Here is a 26,416-nt window from a genome sequence, read left to right on the forward strand (position 1 = left end):
AACACACACACATAAATATTTTATAAAAACACACACACATATATATTTTATAAAAACACACACAAATATATATTTTATAAAAACACACACACATATATATTTTATAAAAACACACACAAATATATATTTTATAAAAACACACACACATATATATTTTATAAAAACACACACAAATATATATTTTATAAAAACACACACAAATATATATTTTATAAAAACACACACACATATATATTTTATAAAAACACACACACATATATATTTTATAAAAACACACACAAATATATATTTTATAAAAACACACACAATTATATATTTTATAAAAACACACACACACATATATTTTATAAAAACACACACACATATATATTTTATAAAAACACACACACACATATATATTTTATAAAAACACACACACATATATATTTTATAAAAACACACACACATATATATTTTATAAAAACACACACACATATATATTTTATAAAAACACACACAAATATATATTTTATAAAAACACACACACATATATATTTTATAAAAACACACACACATATATATTTTATAAAAACACACACACATATATATTTTATAAAAACACACACAAAACATAATTTATGTAAGAACTTACCTGATAAATTCATTTCTTTCATATTAACAAGAGTCCATGAGCTAGTGACATATGGGATATACATTCCTACCAGGAGGGGCAAAGTTTCCCAAACCTTAAAATGCCTATAAATACACCCCTCACCACACCCACAAATCAGTTTAACGAATAGCCAAGAAGTGGGGTGATAAGAAAAAAAGTGCGAAGCATATAAAATAAGGAATTGGAATAATTGTGCTTTATACAAAAAAATCATAACCACCCCAAAAAAGGGTGGGCCTCATGGACTCTTGTTAATATGAAAGAAATGAATTTATCAGGTAAGTTCTTACATAAATTATGTTTTCTTTCATGTAATTAACAAGAGTCCATGAGCTAGTGACGTATGGGATAATGACTACCCAAGATGTGGATCTTTCCACACAAGAGTCACTAGAGAGGGAGGGATAAAATAAAGACAGCCAATTCCTGCTGAAAATAATCCACACCCAAAATAAAGTTTAACAAAAAACATAAGCAGAAGATTCAAACTGAAACCGCTGCCTGAAGAACTTTTCTACCAAAAACTGCTTCAGAAGAAGAAAATACATCAAAATGGTAGAATTTAGTAAAAGTATGCAAAGAGGACCAAGTTGCTGCTTTGCAGATCTGGTCAACCGAAGCTTCATTCCTAAACGCCCAGGAAGTAGATACTGACCTAGTAGAATGAGCTGTAATTCTCTGAGGCGGAATTTTACCCGACTCAACATAGGCAAGATGAATTAAAGATTTCAACCAAGATGCCAAAGAAATGGCAGAAGCTTTCTGGCCTTTCCTAGAACCGGAAAAGATAACAAATAGACTAGAAGTCTTACAGAAAGATTTCGTAGCTTCAACATAATATTTCAAAGCTCTAACAACATCCAAAGAATGCAACGATTTCTCCTTAGAATTCTTAGGATTAGGACATAATGAAGGAACCACAATTTCTCTACTAATGTTGTTGGAATTCACAACTTTAGGTAAAAATTCAAAAGAAGTTCGCAACACCGCCTTATCCTGATGAAGAATCAGAAAAGGAGACTCATAAGAAAGAGCAGATAATTCAGAAACTCTTCTGGCAGAAGAGATGGCCAAAAGGAACAAAACTTTCCAAGAAAGTAATTAATATCCAATGAATGCATAGGTTCAAATGGAAGAGCATGAAGAGCCCCCAGAACCAAATTCAAACTCCAAGGAGGAGAAATTGACTTAATGACAGGCTTTATACAAACCAAAGCTTGTACAAAACAATGAATATCAGGAAGAATAACAATCTTTCTGTGAAAAAGAACAGAAAGAGCAGAGATTTGACCTTTCAAGGAACTTGCGGACAAACCCTTATCTAAACCATCCTGAAGAAATTGTAATATTCTCGGTATTCTAAAAGAATGCCAAGAAAAATGATGAGAAAGACACCAAGAAATATAAGTCTTCCAGACTCTATAATATATCTCTCTGGATACAGATGTACGAGCCTGTAACATAGTATTAATCACAGAGTCAGAGAAACCTCTTTGACCAAGAATCAAGCGTTCAATCTCCATACCTTTAAATTTAAGGATTTCAGATCCTGATGGAAAAAAGGACCTTGAGACAAAAGGTCTGGTCTTAACGGAAGAGTCCACGGTTGGCAAGAGGCCATCCGGACAAGATCCGCATACCAAAACCTGTGAGGCCATGCCGGAGCTACCAGCAGAACAAACGAGCATTCCTTCAGAATCTTGGAGATTACTCTTGGAAGAAGAACTAGAGGCGGAAAGATATAGGCAGGATGATACTTCCAAGGAAGTGAAAATGCATCCACTGCCTCCGCCTGAGGATCCCGGGATCTGGACAGATACCTGGGAAGTTTCTTGTTTAGATGAGAAGCCATCAGAACTATTTCTGGAAGTTCCCACATTTGAACAATCTGAAGAAATACCTCTGGGTGAAGAGACCATTCGCCCGGATGCAACGTTTGGCGACTGAGATAATCCGCTTTCCAATTGTCCATACCTGGGATATAAACCGCAGAGATTAGACAGGAGCTGGATTCCGCCCAAACCAAAATTCGAGATACTTCTTTCATAGCCAGAGGACTGTGAGTCCCTCCTTGATGATTGATGTATGCCACAGTTGTGACAATGTCTTATCTGAAAACAATGAACAACTCTCTCTTCAGAAGAGGCCAAGACTGAAGAGCTCTGAAAATTGCACGGGGTTCCAAAATATTGATCGGAAATCTCACCTCCTGAGATTCCCAAACCCCTTGTGCCGTCAGATACCCCCACACAGCTCCCCAACCTGTAAGACTCGTATCTGTTGAGATTATAGTCCAGGTCGGAAGAACAAAGAAGCCCCCTGAACTAAACGATGGTGATCTGTCCACCATGTCAGAGAGTGTCGTAAAATCGGTTTAAAGATATTAATTGAGATATCTTTGAGTAATCCCTGCACCATTGGTTCAGCATACAGAGCTGAAGAGGTCGCATGTGAAAACGAGCAAAGGAGATCGCATCTGATGCGGCAGTCCTAAGATCCAACATTTCCATGCATAAGGCTACCAAAGGGAATGATTGTGACTGAAGGTTTTGACAAGCTGATATCAATGTTAAACTTCTCTTGTCTGACAAGGACAGAGTCATAGACACTGAATTTATCTAGAAACCTAAAAAGGTTACCCTTGTCTGAGGAATCAATAAACTGATTGGTAAATTGATCCTCCAACCATGAACTTGAAGAAACAACACAAGTCGATTCGTATGAGATTCTTCGAAAATGAGAAGACTGAGCAAGTACCAAGATATCGTCCAAATAAGGAAATACCAAAACCCTATTCTCTGATTACAGAAAGAAGGGCACCGAGAACCTTTGAAAAAAATTCTTGGAACTGAGGCTAGGCCAAATAGTAGAGCCACAAAACTGGTAATGCTTGTCTAAAAAGAGAATCTCAGACACTAAAAGTGATCTGGATGAATCGGAATATGCAGATACACATCCTGTAAATCTATTGTAGACATATAATGCCCTTGCTAAACAAAAGGCAGGATAGTCCTACAGTAACCATCTTGAATGTTGGTATCCTAACATAACGATTCAATAATGATAGATCCGGAACTGGTCTGAAGGAATTGACCTTCTTTGGTACAATGAAGAGATAAAATAAAACCCCAGCCCCTGTTCCAGAACTGGAACTGGCATAAATACTCCAGCCAACTCTAGATCTGAAACACATTTCAGAAATGCTGAGCCTTGCTGTGTCAATTGGGACACGGGAAAGAAAAGAATCTCTTAGCAGGAGGCCTTAACTTGAAGCCAATTCTGTACCTTTCTGAAACAATGTTTCTGAAACCAGAGATTAAGAACGGAATTGATCCAAATTTCTTTGAAGAAAACGTAATCTGCCCCATACCAGCTGAGCTGGAATAAGGGCCGCACCTTCATAGGTACTTAGGAGCTGGCTATAGGTTTCTATAAGGCTTGGATATATTCCAAACTGGAAATAGTTTCCAAACTGATACCGCTCCTGAGGATGAAGGATCAGGCTTTTGTTCCTTGTTGTGAGGAAAGGAACGAAATGATTATTTACCCTGGAAAGAAAGGGAAAGCAAAGTTGACTTAGAAGACATGTCAGCATTCCAAGTTTAATCCATAAAGCTTTTCTAGCTAAAATAGCTAGAGACATATACCTGACATCAACTCTAATGATATCAAAAGATGGTATCACCAATAAAATTATTAGCATGTTATAGAATAATAATAATGCTATAAAATTATGATCTGTTACTTGTTGTGCTAAAGCTTCTAACCAAAAAAGTTGAAGCTGCAGCAACATCCGCTAAAAATATAGCAGGTCTAAGAAGATTACCTGAACATAAGTAAGCTTTTCTTAGAAAGGATTCAATTTTCCTATCTAAAGGATCCTTAAATGAAGTACTATCTGCCATAGGAATAGTAGTACATTAGCAGGAGTAGAGACAGCCCCATAACCTTAGGGATTTTTGTCCCAACAAACTCTAATCTGTCAGATGGCACAGGATATAATTTGCTTAAACGTCTAGAAGGAGTAAATAAATTACCCAAATTATTCCATTCCCTGGAAATTACTTCAGAAATAGCATCAGGGAGATAAAACACTTCTGGAATAACTACAGGAGATTTAAAAACCTTATTTAAACGTTTACATTTAGTATCAAGAGGACCAGAATCCTCTATTTCTAATGCAAATAACACTTCTTTAAGTAAAGAACGAATAAATTCCATCTTGAACAAATACAAAGATTTATCAGCATCAACCTCTGAGACAGAAACCTCTGAACCAGAAGAACCATTATCAGTATCAGAATGATGATGTTCATTTAAAAATTCATCTGAAAAAAAGAGAAGTTTTAAAAGACTTTTATGTATACTAGAAGGAGAAATAACAGACATAGCCTTCTTAATGGATTTAAAAAATAAAATCTCTTATGTTATCAGGAACACTCTGAAAATTAGATGTTGACGGACAGCAACAGGTAATGTAACAGTACTAAAGGAAATTTTATCTGCATTAATAAGTTTGACATGACATGCAATACAAATAACAGCTGGAAAAACAGATACCAAAAGTTTATAGCAGACTTAGCTTGGTAGCTCCAGCACTGTGCAGTGATTTTCCTGTAGTAACTTCTGACTCAGTTGCAACGTGGAACATCTTGCAATATGTAAAAGAAAAAAACAACATATAAAGCAAAATTGATCAAATTCCTTAAATGACAGTTTCAGGAATGGGAAAAAAATGCCAGTGAACAAGCTTCTAGCAACCAGAAGCAATAAATAATGAGACTTAAATAATGTGGAGACAAAAATGACGCCCATATTTTTTAGCGCCAAAAAAGACGCCCACATTATTTGGCGCCTAAATGCTTTTGGCGCCAAAAATGACGCCACATCCGGAACGCCGACATCTTTGACGCAAAATAACGTCAAAAAAATGACGCAACTTCCGGCGACACGTATGACGCCGGAAACGGAAAATAATTTTTGCGCCAAAAAAGTCCGCGCCAAGAATGACGCAATAAAATGAAGCATTTTCAGCCCCCGCGAGCCTAACAGCCCACAGGGAAAAAAGTCAAATTTTTGAGGTAAGAAAAAATATGATAATTCAATGCATAATCCCAAATATGAAACTGACTGTCTGGAAATAAGGAAAGTTGAACATTCTGAGTCAAGGCAAATAAATGTTTGAATACATATATTTAGAACTTTATAAATAAAGTGCCCAACCATAGCTTAGAGTGTCACAGAAAATAAGACTTACTTACCCCAGGACACTCATCTACATGTTTGTAGAAAGCCAAACCAGTACTGAAACGAGAATCAGTAGAGGAAATGGTAAATATAAGAGTATATCGTCGATCTGAAAAGGGAGGTAAGAGATGAATCTCTACGACCGATAACAGAGAACCTTATGAAATAGACCCCGTAGAAGGAGATCACTGCATTCAATAGGCAATACTCTCTTCACATCCCTCTGACATTCACTGCACGCTGAGAGGAAAACCGGGCTCCAAATTGCTGCGGAGCGCATATCAACGTAGAATCTAGCACAAACTTACTTCACCACCTCCCTTGGAGGCAAAGTTTGTAAAACTGAATTGTGGGTGTGGTGAGGGGTGTATTTATAGGCATTTTAAGGTTTGGGAAACTTTGCCCCTCCTGGTAGGAATGTATATCCCATACGTCACTAGCTCATGGACTCTTGTTAATTACATGAAAGAAATATATATTTTATAAAAACACACACACATATATATTTTATAAAAACACACACACATATATATTTTATAAAAACACACACAAATATATATTTTATAAAACACACACATATATATTTTATAAAAACACACACACATATATATTTTATAAAAACACACACACATATATATTTTATAAAAAAACACACACATATATATTTTATAAAAACACACACACATATATATTTTATAAAAACACACACACACATATATATTTTATAAAAACACACACACATATATATATTTTATAAAAACACAAACACACATATATATTTTATAAAAACACACACACATATATATTTTATAAAAACACACACACATATATATTTTATAAAAACACACACACATATATATTTTATAAAAACACACACACATATATATTTTATAAAAACACACACACATATATATTTTATAAAAACACACACACATATATATTTTATAAAAACACACACAAATATATATTTTAAACTGTTTATTTGGTAAAACATTTGATATATAACACACAGTTTATTTATCTATTTTTTTATGAATTATTCTTTGGAATTCATCACATTCTCCATGCATACAAAAATGAAATAGCACAATATAAAGTCAATTTCAGGCATGAAGAAACCAGTGAATCCCTTCAGGCCTTAAAACACTAACTCTGCCCTGAACATTTAACAAATGTAAGCAGCCTTTTCTGGGACAGCTGCAAGCGGCAGAAGCCCATTCTCGCTCACACGTATGAAGGCAGCGAACGACAGAGACAACCAAAAGCACAGACTTAATTAATTACGTATAATGAAATGGTGGAGGGGAAGAGAAAAAAACTCGGCTGATTAATGTTCTATCGATATATTACTGAGACTCTGCACTGTTTGATTGAATCCTGCATTCTAGCAGCAAAAACAATTTGTTTTGCAAATTAAAAGAACTTGTTTTTCATTGCTGAAGGAAAAGGAGCAGCACTTCCCTTGAGAATGTTACTGTGAAGCGTAAAAACATTTATGTATTAATATATGATCCCGGAATGCAGAGATATGGTGTGACTGTGCGACGCACGGATTAAATCTCATAGAGCGCCCGGTGATCTTAAGGTCTCTGCTCTGGTGAGAAGTCTGATCACTACTGGTTAAGGTCTCTGCTTTGGTGAGAAGTCTGGTCACTTCTGGGTGATCTTAAGGTCTCTGCTCTGGTGAGAAGTCTGGTCACTTCTGGGTGATCTTAAGGTCTCTGCTCTGGTGAGAAGTCTGGTCACTACTGGGTGATCTTAAGGTCTCTGCTCTGGTGAGAAGTCTGGTCACTTCTGGGTCATCTTAAGGTCTCTGCTCTGGTGAGAAGTCTGGTCACTTCTGGGTCATCTTAAGGTCTCTGCTCTGGTGAGATGTCTGGTCACTACTGGTTGATCTTAAGGTCTCTGCTCTGGTGAGAAGTCTGGCCACTACTGGGTGATCTTAAGGTCTCTGCTCTGGTGAGAAGTCTGGTCACTACTGGGAAGTCCCTCAAATAATTTTATAAAGGCAAATTTTAGCTAGAGAACGGTTTGCCTCACTATGCAGATTCTGGATTTGACACGTATACATTGCAATACGAAGCTAAAAAAGCCCCCACAGATTGAGAGATTTCTTTCCAAATTAGTGTGGACCAATATCTATTATATAATATAGATGATAAGCTATTTTGCCAAAGGCCCTTTGGACAGTAAATTATCAATGCATAGCAAATATAAAGGTATTAAAAAATATCATATTGAAATTACTGTACTATAAATTTACTATAATTACAATAATTTATTTTGTTCTGTGTTTTTGTTATGTTATTGGGGGAGGCGGTAGCACATATTTCTGCTCCTGGGCGACAAGTACTCTTTTAACATCATTTACCTTTTATTAAAATAGCGAGGTTTCATTCTAGCAGAAACTTTACTCAAAACATTCTGGTATACAGCTTCTCAGCTAGAACAGAGGATCCAGAGAGTGTAATATCAGCAAACTAGATTAGTAACGTCCGCCAGTTGCCACTACACCATGCAGTATGTCAAGATAGTAAATTGTGAGAACTGCATATTAGCGTGCGATGCTTACTAGATATTAGAGTGTAATGCTAACTATATTAGCGTGCAATGCTTACTAGATATTAGCGTACAATGCTTATTATATTAGTGTGCAAAGCTTACTAGATACTAGTGTTCAATGCTTACTAAATAAGCATGCAATGCTTACTAGATATTAGCGTGTAATGCTTACTAGATATTAGCGTGCAATGCTTACTAGATATTAGTGTACAATGCTTATTATATTAGCGGGCAATGCTTACTAGATACTAGTGTTCAATGCTTACTAAATAAGCATGCAATGCTTACTAGATATTAGCGTATAATGCTTACTATATTAGCGTACAATGCTTACTAGATATTAGCGTGTAATGCTTACTAGAAATTAGCGTACAATGCTTACTATATTAGCATGTAATGCTTACTAGATATAAGCGTGCAATGCTTAATGGATATTAGCGTGCAATGCTTACTATATTAGCATGCAATGCTTATTAGATATTAGCATACAATGCTTACTATATTAGCATGTAATGCTTACTAGATATAAACGTGCAATGCTTAATAGATATTAGCATGCACTACTTACTAGATATTAGAGTGTAATGCTTACTAGATATTAGCATGTAATGCTTACTATATAGTACTCTGTAATGTTTGCTAGATATTAGCGTGTAATGCTTACTAAATATTAGCCTGTAATGCTTATCAGATAATAGCATATAATGCTTACTAGATATTAGCGTGCAATGCTTACTAGATATTAGCGTGTGATGCTTACTAGATATTAGCGTGCAATGCTTACTATATTAGCGTGTAATGTTTACTAGATATTAGTCTGTAATGCTAACTAGATATTAGCATGCAATACTTACTAGATATTAGAGTGTAATGCTTACTAGATATTAGCATGTAATGCTTACTAGATATTATTCTGTAATGTTTACTAGATATTAGCATGTAATGCTTACTAAATATTAGCGTGTAATGCTTACTAAATATTAGCGTGTAATGCTTACTAGATATTAGAATATAATGCTTACTAGATATTAGCGTGAAACGCTTACTAGATATTAGCGTGAAATGCTTACTAGATATTAGAGTGCAATGCTTACTAGATATTAGTACGTAATACTAGATATTAGTATGTAATACTTACTAGATATTATTGTGCAATACTTACTAGATATTAGCGTGTAATGTTTACTCAATATCAGCGTGCAATACTAGATATTAGAGTATATTATCGCGCAATACTTACTAGATATTAGCGTGCGATACTACTAGATAGAGTGTAATGGTTACTAGATATTAGACTGTAATGCTTACTAGATATTAGACTGTAATGCTTACTAGATATTAGCGTGCAATGCTTACTAGATATTAGCTTGCAATGCTTACTAGATATTAGCTTGCAATGCTAACTAGATATTAGCGTGCACTGCTTACTAAATATTAGCATGCAATGCTTACTAGATATTAGCATGCAATGCTTACTAGATAGTAGCGTGCAATGCTTACTAGATAGTAGCATGCAATGCTTACTAGATAGTAGCGTGCAATGGGGGGGGGTCAATTAGAACAAAATAGAACAGAGAGATCAGTCTCTGAATATGTCACTCCCTTAATATCTCAAGGAAGGGATGACTTAAGAAATGTCACATTAGAAAGTATGGAGGAAAGAGCACCAAGTAGCAGCAGAAAGCACATGAAAATTAAATGTATGACAACAAATGCAAGAAGCATGACAGGTAAAATGGGGGAGCTGACGCTCTTAGTTGCAGAAGAGGACTATGATGTTATCAGTATAACTGAAACTTGGTGGGATGATTCACATGACTGGGCAGTTAACTTAGAGGGGTATACATTATTAAGGAGGGACAGGAATAATAAAAGGGGTGGCGGAATTTGCATGTATATTAAACCTGACCTTAAACCTACAATAAGGGAAGATATTTATGATACAAGTGACAATGTAGAGACCCTGTGGGTTGAAATAAAGAGTGGGGGGAAAAATCCTAAAAAAATATTACTAGGAACATGCTACAAGCCTCCCAACATTAGTGACCCGGAGGAAACTCAACTACTTATCCAAATAGGTAAGGCTGCTAATAACAGTGCTGTAATTATGGGAGATTTTAACTACCCTGATATAAACTGGGTCAATGAAACTAGTAATTAAGCTAAGGGGGATAGATTTTTAAATGTTCTCAGGGATAACTTCTTGTCACAATTAATAGAGGAGCCAACTAGGAGTAAAGCTATATTGGATTTAGTGCTATCAAACAATACAGATATAATATCAAACATAGAAGTTAAAGAACATTTGGGTAACAGTGATCATAACATGGTCACATTTGAAATCTCTTTTCATATGCAGTGTTTTAAAGGCTTAACTAAGACTTTTAATTTCAAGAAAGCAAAATTCAACGATTTAAGGAAATCATTAAATAATATAAATTGGGACAATGTATTTTCTAATAAAAATACAGAGGATAAATGGATAATATTTAAAAATTTGTTAAATAAATATACATATCAATACATACCATATGGTTATAAAAATAAAAAAACAAAGCCGTTATGGCTAAATAAAAATGTGTTAAGAGAAATTAGGAAAAAACGTAGGGCATTTAAATTATTAAAAGAAAATAGTACAGACTCAGCATACAATATTTATAAGGAATGTAACAAAGCATGCAAAAAAGCAATCAAATTAGCCAAAATTGAAAATGAAAAATTAATTGCCAAGGATTCTAAGTCTAACCCTAAAAGGTTCTTTAAGTACATAAATAGCAAAAAATCTAAGAAGGATAATATAGGTACATTAAAATGTGTGGAGGGTAGCATGATAAATAATGACAGGGAGAAGGCTGAGGTACTAAACCAGTTTTTTTCTTCAGTATACACAAGAGAGGAACCATTGAATGATACTTTGGAACAGAATAGAACATGCCAGTCCATACCACTAACTGGGTTTTGTTTAGAGGATATCAGGAAAAAACTAAAAAATATTAAGGTAAATAAAACTCCAGGCCCAGATGGAATACACCCAAGGGTGTTAAGTGAACTTAGCACTGTTATAGACAAACCTTTACTCTTAATTTTTCAAGACTCATTATCCTCAGGCATGGTACCCCAGGATTGGCGTAAAGCTGATGTGGTGCCACTCTTCAAAAAGGGAAGCAGGGATGATCCAGGAAGCTATAGACCAGTTAGTCTGACATCAATAGTGGGGAAGATATTTGAAGGGATTATAAGGGATTATATTGATGAGCATATTTATGTAAACAAGATTATGAGTTCTAATCAGCATGGCTTTAGGAGAAATAGATCATGTCAAACTAATCTAATTAGATTCTACGAGGAAGTAAGTAAAAATATAGATAAAGGGGAATCAGTTGATGTGATATACTTAGATTTTGCAAAGGCATTTGATACAGTGCCACATGAGAGATTAATGCACAAAATTAAGGGACTGGGAATAGCTGAAAATGTTAGCTCATGGATAAATAACTGGATAAAAGATAGGGAGCAACGCGTAGTAGTAAATGGATCATACTCAGATTGGACAAAGGTAATCAGTGGCGTCCCCCAGGGATCAGTACTGGGCCCTGTTCTTTTTAATATTTTTATAAATGACTTGGAGCAAGGATTAAATAGCGACATCTCTATTTTTGCAGATGATACTAAGTTAAGTAAGGTCATTAGGTCAGAGCAGGACGAACTCTCTTTACAAAGGGATTTGCTAAAATTAGAACTATGGGCAAGTGAATGGAAAATGAGATTTAATACGGAAAAATGTAAGGTTCTACATTTTGGAAGTAAAAATAAGCAGGCTACGTATTTTTTAAATGGGACAAGACTTAGCCAAACACAGGAGGAAAGGGATTTGGGAGTAGTAATAGATAACAAGCTAAAGATGAGTGCACAATGCAGGGCAGCGGCTTCAAAGGCTAATAAGATACTAGCATGTATTAAAAGAGGCATTGATTCAAGGGAGGAAAGCATAATTCTGTCATTATATAAAGCCCTGGTAAGACCTCACCTTGAGTTTGGAGTGCAGTTCTGGGGACCGATTGCTAAAAAAGATATTGCAGAACTAGAAAAAGTTCAGAGAAGGGCCACAAAGCTAATAAGGGGATTGGAGAAATTAACCTATGAGGAAAGGCTAGCCAAACTGGGTCTGTTCTCTTTAGAAAAAAGGCGCTTGAGAGGTGACATGATTACTTTATATAAATATATTCAAGGCCCATATACAGAGATGGCAGAAGCTCTTTTTATTCCAAGAAAATTGTTTCTGACAAGAGGTCATAATTTAAGGTTGGAGGAAAGGAGATTTAATCTCCTGCAACGGAAACGTTTTTTCACTGTAAGAGCAATAAAATTGTGGAACTCATTACCAAAGGAGGTAGTGAATGCCAATACCATAGATTCATTTAAAAATAGTCTGGATAAATTTCTGTATATAAACAAAATTCATGGATATGATTGCTAGTATTAAATGGGTCACATTTTAATGGGGTTATTTAAGCTTAACTGGAGCTTTTTGTAAGTATTTTAGATTTGTATAGGTTGAACTCGATGGACTTCAGTCTTTTTTCAACCTTATCTACTATGTTAATGCTTACTAGATAGTAGCGTGCAATGCTTACTAGATAGTAGCATGCAATGCTTACTAGAGAGTAGCGTGCAATGCTTACTAGAGAGTAGCGTGCAATGCTTACTAGAGAGTAGCGTGCAATGCTTACTAAATAATAGCGTGCAATGCTTACTAGATATGAGCGTGCAATGCTTACTAGATATGAGCGTGCAATGCTTACTATATACTAACATGTAATACTATCAAGTCAGCACACAAACAGTCCACTTACCTGACATTTGCATACAGTGAACTCCAATTACCAATGCACCTTCTGCCCATACTGACAGCCACGTGCAACGTTGTTCGTCACAGTAAAGTTACCTACTGCTGTGTCACATCTGCTGCATCACAGCTTCTTTATCAGCTATGTAGAATATTTCTATGAGCTCCTATTTTAGTTCTCACACCTGAAGGTATCAACGAGTCTCATATTTCACCAGCACATACTTTGTCACATTATATAAGTTTTGTGTGCAGAATCTTTTAGTTCCATATGTTACAGCATGTTCACGTGAGACACGCAGCTTTTTCTCTGATATATCCGTTTATTACATAATGCTCCCAATAACCAGCTGACACTTCTCTACAAAACTATATTTAATGAGGTGATTTTCACATAAGCTCCTTACTCACCTAAAATCACTGCAGAATGAAATTTGGAGAAAACAAATCTATAAAGCGGTTTGCAGGAATCAATCTATTTATTGTACATTATGTTTCTGGTGAGGATGGTAATAAAGGAAAACTTTTTAATAATGCATTTTAAAACAAGAAAGGAAATCTCTTTCTGCCTGGGCAGCCATCTACAACAAAACACAATCTATTCCCTCAATAGATTAACTACAAACCATTTGTAACATGAAGCTCAGATATTATTTCAAGCCGTGTGTGTAACTTAAAGGGACACGCTTAACTCATGAACTCACAAATCAGAGCATTTACTATGTGCATTGGAACAATCTTTTAAAATACAGAGATCTCAAATTAAACATACAGTATTGCACTTAATATCTAGTAAGTATTGCACTTAATATCTAGTAAGTATTGCACTTAATATCTAGTAAGTATTGCACTTAATATCTAGTAAGTATTGCACTTAATATCTAGTAAGTATTGCACTTAATATCTAGTAAGTATTGCACTTAATATCTAGTAAGTATTGCACTTAATATCTAGTAAGTATTGCACTTAATATCTAGTAAGTATTGCACTTAATATCTAGTAAGTATTGCACTTAATATCTAGTAAGTATTGCACGTTAATATCTAGTAAGTATTGCACGTTAATATCTAGTAAGTATTGCACTTAATATCTAGTAAGTATTGCACTTAATATCTAGTAAGTATTGCACTTAATATCTAGTAAGTATTGCACTTAATATCTAGTAAGTATTTCACGTTAATATCTAGTAAGTATTGCACGTTAATATCTAGTAAGTATTGCACTTAATATCTAGTAAGTATTTCATGTTAATATCTAGTAAGTATTTCATGTTAATATCTAGTAAGTATTTCACGTTGATATCTAGTATTTCACGTTATTATCTAGTAAGTATTGCACTTAATATCTAGTAAGTATTGCACTTAATATCTAGTAAGTATTGCACTTAATATCTAGTAAGTATTGCACTTAATATCTAGTAAGTATTGCACTTAATATCTATTAAGTATTGCAAGCTAATATCTAGTAAGTATTGCACTTAATATCTAGTAAGTATTGCACTTAATATCTATTAAGTATTGCACGCTAATATCTATTAAGTATTGCAAGCTAATATCTAGTAAGTATTGCACGTTAATATCTAGTAAGTATTGCACGTTAATATCTAGTAAGTATTGCACGTTAATATCTAGTAAGTATTGCACTTAATATCTAGTAAGTATTGCACGTTAATATCTAGTAAGTATTGCACGTTAATATCTAGTAAGTATTTCATGTTAATATCTAGTAAGTATTTCATGTTAATATCTAGTAAGTATTTCATGTTAATATCTAGTAAGTATTTCACGTTGATATCTAGTATTTCACGTTAATATCTAGTAAGTATTGCACGTTAATATCTAGTACGTATTTAACGTTAATATCTAGTAAGTATTTCACGTTAATATCTAGTAAGTATTGCACGTTAATATCTAGTAAGTATTTCACGTTAATATCTAGTAAGTATTGCACGTTAATATCTAGTAAGTATTGCACGTTAATATCTAGTAAGTATTGCACGCTAATATCTAGTAAGTATTGCACGCTAATATCTAGTAAGTATTGCACACTAATATCTAGTAAGTATTGCACGTTAATATCTAGTAAGTATTGCACGTTAATATCTAGTAAGTATTGCACGCTAATATCTAGTAAGTATTGCACGCTAATATCTAGTAAGTATTGCACGCTAATATCTAGTAAGTATTGCATGTTAGTATCTAGTAAGTATTGCACTTAATATCTAGTAAGTATTGCATGTTAATATCTAGTAAGTATTGCACTTAATATCTAGTAAGTATTGCACGTTAATAACTAGTAAGTATTGCACGTTACTATCTAGTAAGTATTGCACTTAATATCTAGTAAATATTGCACGCTAATATCTAGTAAGTATTGCACGTTAATATCTAGTAAGTATTGCACGTTAATATACTAGATATTGCACGTTAATATCTAGTAAGTATTGCAAGTTAATATCTAGTAATTATTGCACATTAATATCTAGTAAGTATTGCACGCTAATATCTAGTAAGTATTGCACGTTAATATCTAGTAAGTATTGCACTTAATATCTAGTAAGTATTGTATGTTAATATCTAGTAAGTATTGCACTTAATATCTAGTAAGTATTGCACGTTAATAACTAGTAAGTATTGCACGTTACTATCTAGTAAGTATTGCACGTTAATATCTAGTAAATATTGCACGCTAATATCTAGTAAGTATTGCACGTTAATATCTAGTAAGTATTGCACGTTAATATACTAGATATTGCACGTTAATATCTAGTAAGTATTGCAAGTTAATATCTAGTAAGTATTGCACTTAATATCTAGATATGCATCTTGCATCCGGCATCTTGCACAACTAGAGCTGCCGCCCTCCTGCTCTTGCCCAACTAGAGCTGCCGCCCTCCTGCTCTTGCACAACTAGTGTAATGCTGTCCTCTTGCTCTTGCACAACTAGAGCAATGCCGCCCTCCTGCTCTTGCACAACTAGAGCAATGCCAACCCTCCTGCTCTTGCACAACTAGAGCAATGCCGCCCTCTTGCTCTTGCACAACTAGTGTAATGCTGTCCTCTTGCTCTTGCACAACTAGAGCAATGCCGCCCTCCTACTCTTGCACAACTAGAGCAATGCCGCCCTCCTACTCTTGCACAACTAGAGCAATGCCGCCCTCCTACTCTTGCACAACTAGAGCAATGCCAACCCTCCTGCTCTTGCACAACTAGAGCAATACCGCCCTCCTGCTCTTGCACAACTAGAGCAATGCCGCCCTCCTGCTCTTGCACAACTAGAGCAATGCTGCCCTCCTGCTCTTGCACAACTAGAGCAATGCTGCCCTCCTGCTCTTGCACAACTAGAGCAATGCCGCCCTCCTGCTCTTGCACAACTAGTGCAATGCCGCCCTCCTGCTCTTGCACAACTAGTGCAATGCCGCCCTCCTGCTCTTGCACAACTAGAGCAATGCCGCCCTCCTGCTCTTGCCCAACTAGAGCTGCCGCCCTCCTGCTCTTGCCCAACTAGAGCTGCCGTCCTCCTGCTCTTGCCCAACTAGAGCTGCCGCCCTCCTGCTCTTGCCCAACTAGAGCTGCCGCCCTCCTGCTCTTGCCCAACTAGAGCTGCCGCCCTCCTGCTCTTGCCCAACTAGAGCTGCCGCCCTCCTGCTATTGCCCAACTAGAGCTGCCTCCCTCCTGCTCTTGCCCAACTAGAGCTGCCGCCCTCCTGCTCTTGCACAGCTAGTGTAATGCCGCCCTCCCGCACTTGCACAACTAGAGCAATGCCCCCCTCCTGCTCTTGCACAACTAGAGCAATGCCGCCCTCCTGCTCTTGCACAACTAGAGCAATGCTGCCCTCCTGCTCTTGCACAACTAGTGTAATGCAGTCCTCCTGATCTTGCACAACTAGTGTAATGCCGTCCCCCTGCTCATGCACAACTAGTGCAATGCCACCCGCCTGCTCTTGCACAACTAGTGCAATGCCAACCCTCCTGCTCTTGCACAACTAGAGCAATGCCAACCCTCCTGCTCTTGCACAACTAGAGCAATGCCAACCCTCCTGCTCTTGCACAACTAGAGCAATGCCGCCCTTCTGCTCTTGCACAACTAGTGTAATGCAGTCCTCCTGATCTTGCACAACTAGTGTAATGCCGTCCTCCTGCCCATGCACAACTGGTGCAATGCCACCCGCCTGCTCTTGCACAACTAGTGCAATGCCAACCCTCCTAGCTCTTGCACAACTAGAGCAATGCCACCCTCCTGCTCTTCCACAACTAGAGCAATGCCACCCTCCTGCTCTTCAACAACTAGAGCAAGGCCACCCTCCTGCTCTTCCACAACTAGTGTAATGCATTCCTCCTGATCTTGCACAAGTAGTGTAATGCCGTCCTCCTGCTCATGCACAACTGGTGCAATGCCACCCGTCTGCTCTTGCACAACTAGTGCAATGCCGCCCTCCTGCTGTTGCATAACCAACTGCACAAGAGCAGGGCTGGTGAATCTCACCAGCCAGATCAGTCTCTACAAAACTATTTAATGAGGGTTATTCCTATTGCAACCCAACAGAAAGAGTTCATATGTTATTAAATCTACCCCATAAGAGTATGCTAATAAGTGATAAACACTCTTGTTTCAAGCCGCAATATGGATAGACCATGCAAAGCAGCTCTTCAATCACAATATGATGCCAAGGAAGTCTGATGGCCACCACATACCTTTTTTGTACTACCTTGTAAGTTTATTTTTCCTGCAGCTACAGCAGTAACTCCTTACATGAGCTTGTTTTCATGGTATGGTGTGTATATAGATACTCAAAGTCTGCGGGTGTCATTTACCGACCAGGTTCAAGGACAAGAATGAAAGAATTACCCAACCTCATGTTTGAAACAATGAAGCTTCAAATAAATGATTAACTGTTTCACATGCTAATCTGTAATTAAGGACCTTCATTCCTTGGAAATGTAAACAGATTAAAACTGAAAAAGTAGAACAGGAGCCTTTATTCCTAAATCTATAAGATTTTTGGTCACAGGCAGGTGAAGAGACCATTAAAAGATCTCTTATGTAAACAGTACAACAATAATGTTTACTAAGGGATCTTGAAAGAACCACAAAACAGTTCACAAGAAAGGAAGGCTGCTTACCCTGATCAGACATCTGTTTGGCTCAATCTTCCAAACCTGAGGAAGAAAGACACTTTTACAACATATAATCTTAACAATAAATTTAAGGAGAGAGAAAAATATAAAGAAAGTCAACTTCTACCTGGACAATTAAAATATTACTCTGAGGTTTTATTTTTAACCAAGAGGCTATGAGAGCATGAATATCTAATGAGTGTCATCCTAATAATTTACATAACTTAATTACCTAGAAAAGCCAACCTTAGGACAAAAAGCATACAGCCATGCCAAGACTTCATCTAAATGAGCAGGATGCGTCAACTCCATAACATTACGAGATAAAAATAATACCCAGATGGGCAGTCTTATTATTATCAGGTATTTGTAGAGTGCCAACAGATTCCGCAGCGCAATAAACATAGGTATAATATGCAAAGATAGCATTGATAGAAAACAAGTTGCACTGTTGTAAATCTCCTCTCATAAATGTGATCTACAAAACATCTGGGCTCATTACATTCTAAGGGGGTTCAAGCAATGTAATGCTCTCCCAGAGGTTTCTGATAGATTATTTTAGGCAATTTTATCAAGGAACATATTCTTGCTTTTGTACTTCTCAAAAGTGTTAATGTGAGTCTGCAGAAATAGCATCCCTCTTCTTCACAGCAAAATGTTAGAAAATAAAGTTGTGAAATAGAACTTAAAGGGACAGAAGCCACACATTTTTCTCTTCTGATTTTGATAAGGTATACAATTTTAACCCTTTCACTGCTAAGCATTGTTTCACCCCGGTGCTGAGCCAATTTTGACCTTTTTTGCCACCTACATTAAAACAAAGTCAAATTTCATTAGGTGGCTCAAACAAATTACATATTGTTTTAGCAGGCCCTGCAGATTCACAATATGCCATTATTATATACTGCAGCAAAAACTGAAATAAAAAAAAAAGGATAATTTTTGCGTAGATTTTAGTAAATAATAATGGAAATGGCCCCAGTGACCACTGCTTTTACTGTGATCACCTCACTAAATTGTCATCAAAATTAGCCTCATGTGAAATAGGGGCCCATAGGTGCTGTTTGGGGTTATAATATAGATTAGAGAGGCCCTATTGTACAATACAAAAATAAAAGCACAGTGATCACATGACTATACCTGTACCACAGTGGTCACATGACTATACTTGTACCACAGTGGTCACATGACTATACCTGTACCACAGTGATCACATGACTATACCTGTACCACAGTGGTCACATGACTATACCTGTACCACAGTGGTCACATGACTATACCTGTACCACAGTGGTCACATGACTACACCTGTACCACAGTGGTCACATGACTATACCTGTACCACAGTGATCACATGACTATACATGTACCAGTGATCACATGACTATACTTGTACCACAGTGATCACATGACTATACTTGTACCACGGTGATCACATGACTATACCTGTACCACGGTGATCACATGACTATACCTGTACCACATTGATCACATGACTATACTTGTACCACGGTGATCACATGACTATACATGTACCACAGTGATCACATGACTATACTTGTACCACAGTGATCACATGACTATACTTGTACCACAGTGATCACATGACTATACTTGTACCACAGTGATCACATGACTATACTTGTACCACAGTGATCACACGACTATACCTGTACCACAGTGATCACACGACTATACCTGTACCACAGTGATCACATGACTATACCTGTACCACAGTAATCACATGACTATACCTGTACCACAGTGATCACATGACTATGCTTGTACCACAGTGATCACATGACTATACATGTACCACAGTGATCACATGACTATACATGTACCACAGTGATCACATGACTATACATGTACCACAGTGATCACATGACTATACAGACAAAATTCATATTTTCTAAAGAGAGAAACTGGTCTACTAGAAAGTAAACTTTATTAGGGGTCTTTAGATATAAGACTTTTTTTTATTGTGCATATGATGTAAAATCCCCAAGCAAATTTCAATGTTTTTTTTACTTTTAAGATAACTGACTTCTAGTACTGCTGAGGGTCTTAGAAGTCTGTAGCTGCTAATAAAGTACATCTGAAAAGTTATGAACCTATTAAATTAGAGATAGTTCACCTCCCAATGATTTCCTAATTATCAATGTATTTCTAATGATATATAAACACCGGTACATCTATAATGTTCTGATATAACTGGGAAATGTATCTGAAAAGTAAAAATGAAACCTTTATGTAGAAAACCATGACTTGCTGATTAGTGATTTAAATCAAATCCACCCTGCAGGTAACATAAGTAATGCAGGAAATATCACCAGAGATCTCATTAATAGCAGGGACCATGTTACTGAAATGAGTACATTTACAGGCATTTTACAGTTAGCCTTATGTTAGAGGGAAAATAAAGCAATTTCTTGGGATATGTATAGAAGAAACCATCATTATGATGAGCAACATTAAAGGTATACAAAACCCTTTCATTTAGGATTCAGGTAGAGCAGCAATTTTAAGTAACTTTCTAATTTACTCCAATTATCATTTTTTCTTCGTTCGCAGAAGCGGAGTTGTTGCTGGAATTTAAGAATATTTAGAAATTACTAAATCCACTTCAGCATCCTTACAATGTAACAAATGAACAAGCCACAGACCCTACCTAGCACATCAGGACTGCACAGAAGATTAAACAACATGCAATAATTACTTCCAGAGATCCTGGAATACCCCAACATACTAAATGTCTTCTCCTACAAGGTATGTAGCAGCAGATACAGTATTTTTGCTCAGAAGAATATATCATGGCTTCCCCTATTTTGCATCTAGAATATCGCTGGAGCCTCACTAATGTCAGCTGAGCATCAGTTATGCAGGTAACATTGCTGTAAGGGGTTAAAGTGTATTTCAGCTCTGTGATATTAGGAAGATAACTCTAACCCTAACTACTACAATGTCTTCATTCATTAGTGTTATAGTATGAGAAATAAGATCCGGGTATAGGTGAGAGATCCACAACACTGCCCCTGTGACATTCTGGCACTATATTCAGACAGCGGTAGTAGCAGCACATACAGGGGCGGACTGAGACCAATCAGGGCCCGGGCAAAAAATAGGGAAGGGCCCCTACTGCCTTACACTGACCCAAATGTATGCAAATGAACATGATAGCCTCCCTGCCCCCACCAGCCCCCCAACCTCCAGGGCCAGGACCTCCAATGTCAAGGGCCAGAGACAGTGCCCCCGACCTCCAGCACCCCCACTCTAGAGCCCCCATACAACAAACCCCACATCCAGGCACAAGGCCCCCACTCTGGGCCCCCCAAGCAACAAACCCCACATCCAGGCCAGGCCCTCACTAAACCCACACTTAACTGTTTAGTTACTGATAGGGCAGCTGTCAACCCCGGTTAAGTAGCACACCAGACAGATGTAGCCATTTGTAGGCCCCCCTACATGCTGGGCCCTCGGACCAGGTCCTATTTGCCCGGCTGATCAGTCCGCCCCTGAGCATATACCTTCAGCAGTCCCTAGGCATCTGGCAGATTACCCCAAGAGAATATTCTCAAATGGTAAAAGGATATGAAACCCACTTTTTTGTCTTTCATGATTTAGATAGAGCATGTGATTTTAAAGGGACAGTATAGTCAAAAAATAAACTTTCATGATTCAGATGGGGCATGTCATTTTTAAACAACTTTCCAATTTACTTTTGTCATCAATTTGGCTTTGTTCTCTTGGTATTCTTAGTTGAAAGCTAAACCTAGGTAGGCTCATATGCTAATTTCTTAGCCCTCGACAGCCGCCTTTAATCTGAATGCATTTTGACAGTTTTTAACAACTAGAGGGCGTAAGTTTATGTGTGCCATATAGATAACATTGTGCTCACGCCCGTGAAATTACCTAGGAGCCAGCACTGATTGGCTAAAATGCCTGTTTGACAAAAGATCTGCGATAAGGGGCAGTCTAGTTGTTAGATCTGAGATAAGGGGCAGTCGGCAGAGGCTTAGATACAAGGTAATCACAGAGGGAAGACGTATATTAATATAACAGTGTTGGTTTATGCAAAACTGGGGAATGGGTAATAAAATATCTATCTTTTTAAATAATACAAATCTGGTGTAGACTGTCCCTTTAAATCATTTTCAAATTTACTTCTATTATCAATTTTTCTTTGTTCCCTTGGTATCTTTTGTTGAAAAGTAGGGATGTAACCTTAGGTGCCGGCCCATTTCTGGAGCACTTTATGGCAGTTTAGCAAGAATGTTATCCATTTGCAAGAGCACTAAATGGCAGCACTATTTCCTGCCATCAAGTGCTCCAGATGCTACCTAGGTATCTCTTCAACACAGAATATGGTGTGCTCTGTCTGAATCACAAAATAATGTGTTTGGGTTTCATAACCCTTTAAGGGCTAACATGATGAAATATCCGGTATCAGTGAACAGACAGCTCTGACCGAGGCCAGCAGGTATAACCGGCATAAATAATATTCCCACTGGATCCCAATATAGAATCTAGATGCTGGTTGAGTAATAACTTATTATGCCGTTACCAGATTTATTGGCCATAATCTGAAGGTATTAGGTACTGAGTAATTAAGCATAAAGTATAACAAAGCATCTCTGTGCAATTAGGAAGCGCAGTAGCACCATTCGTTTCACTGGCAATGCTAATAGTATCCAAATATTAAATAACATTTCTGTTTTAATATCCATTTCCCAATTCTATGCACAGCACCCATCTGCATCTACTTAAAGTTTATCAAAACCACGGCAAAGAAGCAAAACAAAATCCAACTCTGAAGAAATCAGGAGAAATTGGGGAAAGTCTATTTTTTGTTTTTTTGTTTCAAATTATATTATTTCAATAACCATCTACCACAGGGGTGTCCAATAGGTAGATCGGGATCTACCAGTAGATCCCGAAGGCACTGCTGGTAGATCGCGGCTGATGTGATCAAAATGATATGGTCAAGTTACGCAATATCAACTCTGGGGCGTGAGTTTAGTATGGTTGTAGGAATACCGCTGTATCTACCGCAGTGTGTGAAGAGGCAGGTCTGATGGTCGGATACGAAAAGTGCTACAGGATTTGATCTTGAGAGACATCAATTTCAACCAATCAATGTAGATGATTTTTGAACGACAACACTATTGGCCTATCAAAAGCATGGTTGAGTGAGTACTCTCCCAATGGATATAGCGGTATAGTATAGTTAGGTGGGTAAGCGTCAATAGATAGAAAAAGTAAAGGCGGAGGCTGCTGTACTATGCTAAAGGAACAAGTCTGATTGACATCTGGCAAATGAACATGTTGACCTGGTAAGAAATGGTCTGCATGGTGCGCTATTGAAATTTATTTGTGTAAGCCTCACTGGGTCATATCAGGCCAAGACCGTGGCGCAAAGTAAAGGGGGGTCAGTGGCAGTCATTTAAATGCGTTGTTTTGTAACATGGCACAAGGGGTTGCTCTTGTTAACCCAAAGTGCTACTTTTGTCATCAGGATTAATCTGTTATATCTTTATGCTTTTGCACATCCATGTGTTGCTAAATCATGCAACCTTAAAGGGATATGAAACACACATTTTTTTCATGATTCAGATATAGAACATGAAATTTTAAACAACTTTCTAATTTATACATTTTTATTCATTCTCTTGGTATCTTTATTTGAAATGTAAGCTCAGGAGTCGGCCCATTTTTAGTGGGTAGATCTCGTTGAGCTGGCCATTTGAAAAGTAGATTCCAACACAAAAAAGTGTGGGCACCCCTGATCTACTACATACCCTATCCCGCTAAACCCCATCTCCCTTTTCTAATTCCTCCTCAATTTTAAAAACCTACTATAGTGTTGCATAGTGTTACTTGTAGACATTTCCTTATTTATAATGCTGCATAGTGTTACTTGTAGACATTTCCTTATTTATAATGCTGCATAGTGTTACTTGTAGACATTTCCTTATTTATAATGCTGCATAGTGTTACTTGTAGACATATCCTTATTTATAATGCTGCATAGTGTTACTTGTAGACATTTCCTTATTTATAATGCTGCATAATGTTACTTGTAGACATTTCCTTATTTATAATGCTGCATAATGTTACTTGTAGACATTTCCTTATTTATAATGCTGCATAGTGTCACTTGTAGACATATCCTTATTTATAATGCTGCATAGTGTTACTTGTAGACATATCCTTATTTATAATGCTGTATAGTGTTACTTGTAGACATTTCCTTATTTATAATGCTGCATAGTGTTACTTGTAGACATATCCTTATTTATAATGCTGCATAGTGTCACTTGTAGACATATCCTTATTTATAATGCTGCATAGTGTTACTTGTAGACATATCCTTATTTATAATGCTGTGTGGTGTTACTTGTAGACATTTCCTTATTTATAATGCTGCATAGTGTTACTTGTAGACATATCCTTATTTATAATGCTGCATAGTGTTACTTGTAGACATATCCTTATTTATAATGCTGCATAATGTTACTTGTAGACATTTCCTTATTTATAATGCTGCATAGTGTTACTTGTAGACATTTCCTTATTTATAATGCTGCATAGTGTTACTTGTAGACATATCCTTATTTATAATGCTGCATAGTGTTACTTGTAGACATATCCTTATTTATAATGCTGCATAGTGTTACTTGTAGACATATCCTTATTTATAATGCTGCATAGTGTTACTTGTAGACATATCCTTATTTATAATGCTGTGTGGTGTTACTTGTAGACATTTCCTTATTTATAATGCTGCATAGTGTTACTTGTAGACATTTCCTTATTTATAATGCTGTGTGGTGTTACTTGTAGACATTTCCTTATTTATAATGCTGCATAGTGTTACTTGTAGACATATCCTTATTTATAATGCTGCATAGTGTTACTTGTAGACATATCCTTATTTATAATGCTGCATAGTGTTACTTGTAGACATATCCTTATTTATAATGCTGCATAGTGTTACTTGTAGACATATCCTTATTTATAATGCTGCATAGTGTCACTTGTAGACATATCCTTATTTATAATGCTGCATATTGTTACTTGTAGACATATCCTTATTTATAATGTTGCATAGTGTTACTTGTAGATATTTCCTTATTTATTATGCTGTATAGTGTTAATTGTAGACATATCCTTATTTATAATGCTGCATAGTGTCACTTGTAGACATATCCTTATTTATAATGCTGCATAGTGTTACTTGTAGACATTTCCTTATTTATAATGCTGCATAGTGTTACTTGTAGACATATCCTTATTTATAATGCTGCATAATGTTACTTGTAGACATATCCATATATGCCGGCGTGAAGGGGGCATGGCCGGGCGTGAATGGCCGTGAAGGGGCATGGTCGGGCGTGAAGGGGGTGTGGCCTGGCGTGTCGCGAGCTAGAGGGGAGAGAGAGGAGAGAGGGGGAGAGAGAGGAGAGAGGAGAGGGGGAGAGCGAGAGAGGAGAGGGGGAGGGAGAGAGAGAGAGAGGAGATCGGAGAGCGAGAGAGGAGAGAGGAGAGAGAGGAGGGGAGAGAGGAGAGAGAGAGAGGAGGGGGGAGAGGGGGGAGAGAGCGCAAAAGAGATGGGGGAGAGAGAGAGGGGGGAGAGAGGGGGGGAGAGAGAGCTCAAAAGAGAGGTGGAAAGAGAGGAGAGGAGGGAGAGAGAGAGCTCAAAAGAGAGGGGGAGAGAGAGCACAAAAGAGATGGGGAGAGAGAGCGCAAAAGAGATGGGGGGGGAGAGAGCGCAAAAGAGATGGGGGAGAGAGAGGGGGAGAGAGCGCAAAAGAGAGGGGGAGAGAGAGCGCAAAAGAGAGGGGGGGAGAGAGAACAAAAGAAAGGGGGGGAGAGAGCGTGAAGAGAGGGGGGGAGAGACCGCAAAAGAGAGGGGGGAGAGAGCGCAGAAGAGAGGGGGGAGAGACCGCAAAAGAGAGGGGGGAGAGAGCGCAAAAGAGAGGGGGGAGAGAG

The 26,416-nt window shown here is 37.2% G+C and overlaps 1 protein-coding gene and 1 long non-coding RNA gene across 2 annotated transcripts in view; one reads left to right on the forward strand and one right to left on the reverse strand.

Annotated features, from left to right (window-relative positions):
- Window positions 1-26,416, reverse strand: part of DTNB (dystrobrevin beta) — a 983,126-nt gene that overhangs the window by 437,427 nt on the left and 519,283 nt on the right. The gene's annotated exons all lie outside the window — the stretch shown is intronic.
- Window positions 7,457-26,416, forward strand: part of LOC128655879 (uncharacterized) — a 93,904-nt gene continuing 74,944 nt past the window's right edge. The window contains exons 1-2 of the long non-coding RNA XR_008401933.1: window positions 7,457-7,858; window positions 20,999-21,193. This is a non-coding gene — a long non-coding RNA (uncharacterized LOC128655879). The remainder of the gene's footprint in view (window positions 7,859-20,998; window positions 21,194-26,416) is intronic.

This window comes from Bombina bombina, chromosome 4 (genome assembly GCF_027579735.1).
Source record: "Bombina bombina isolate aBomBom1 chromosome 4, aBomBom1.pri, whole genome shotgun sequence".
NCBI classification, from domain to species: domain Eukaryota; kingdom Metazoa; phylum Chordata; class Amphibia; order Anura; family Bombinatoridae; genus Bombina; species Bombina bombina.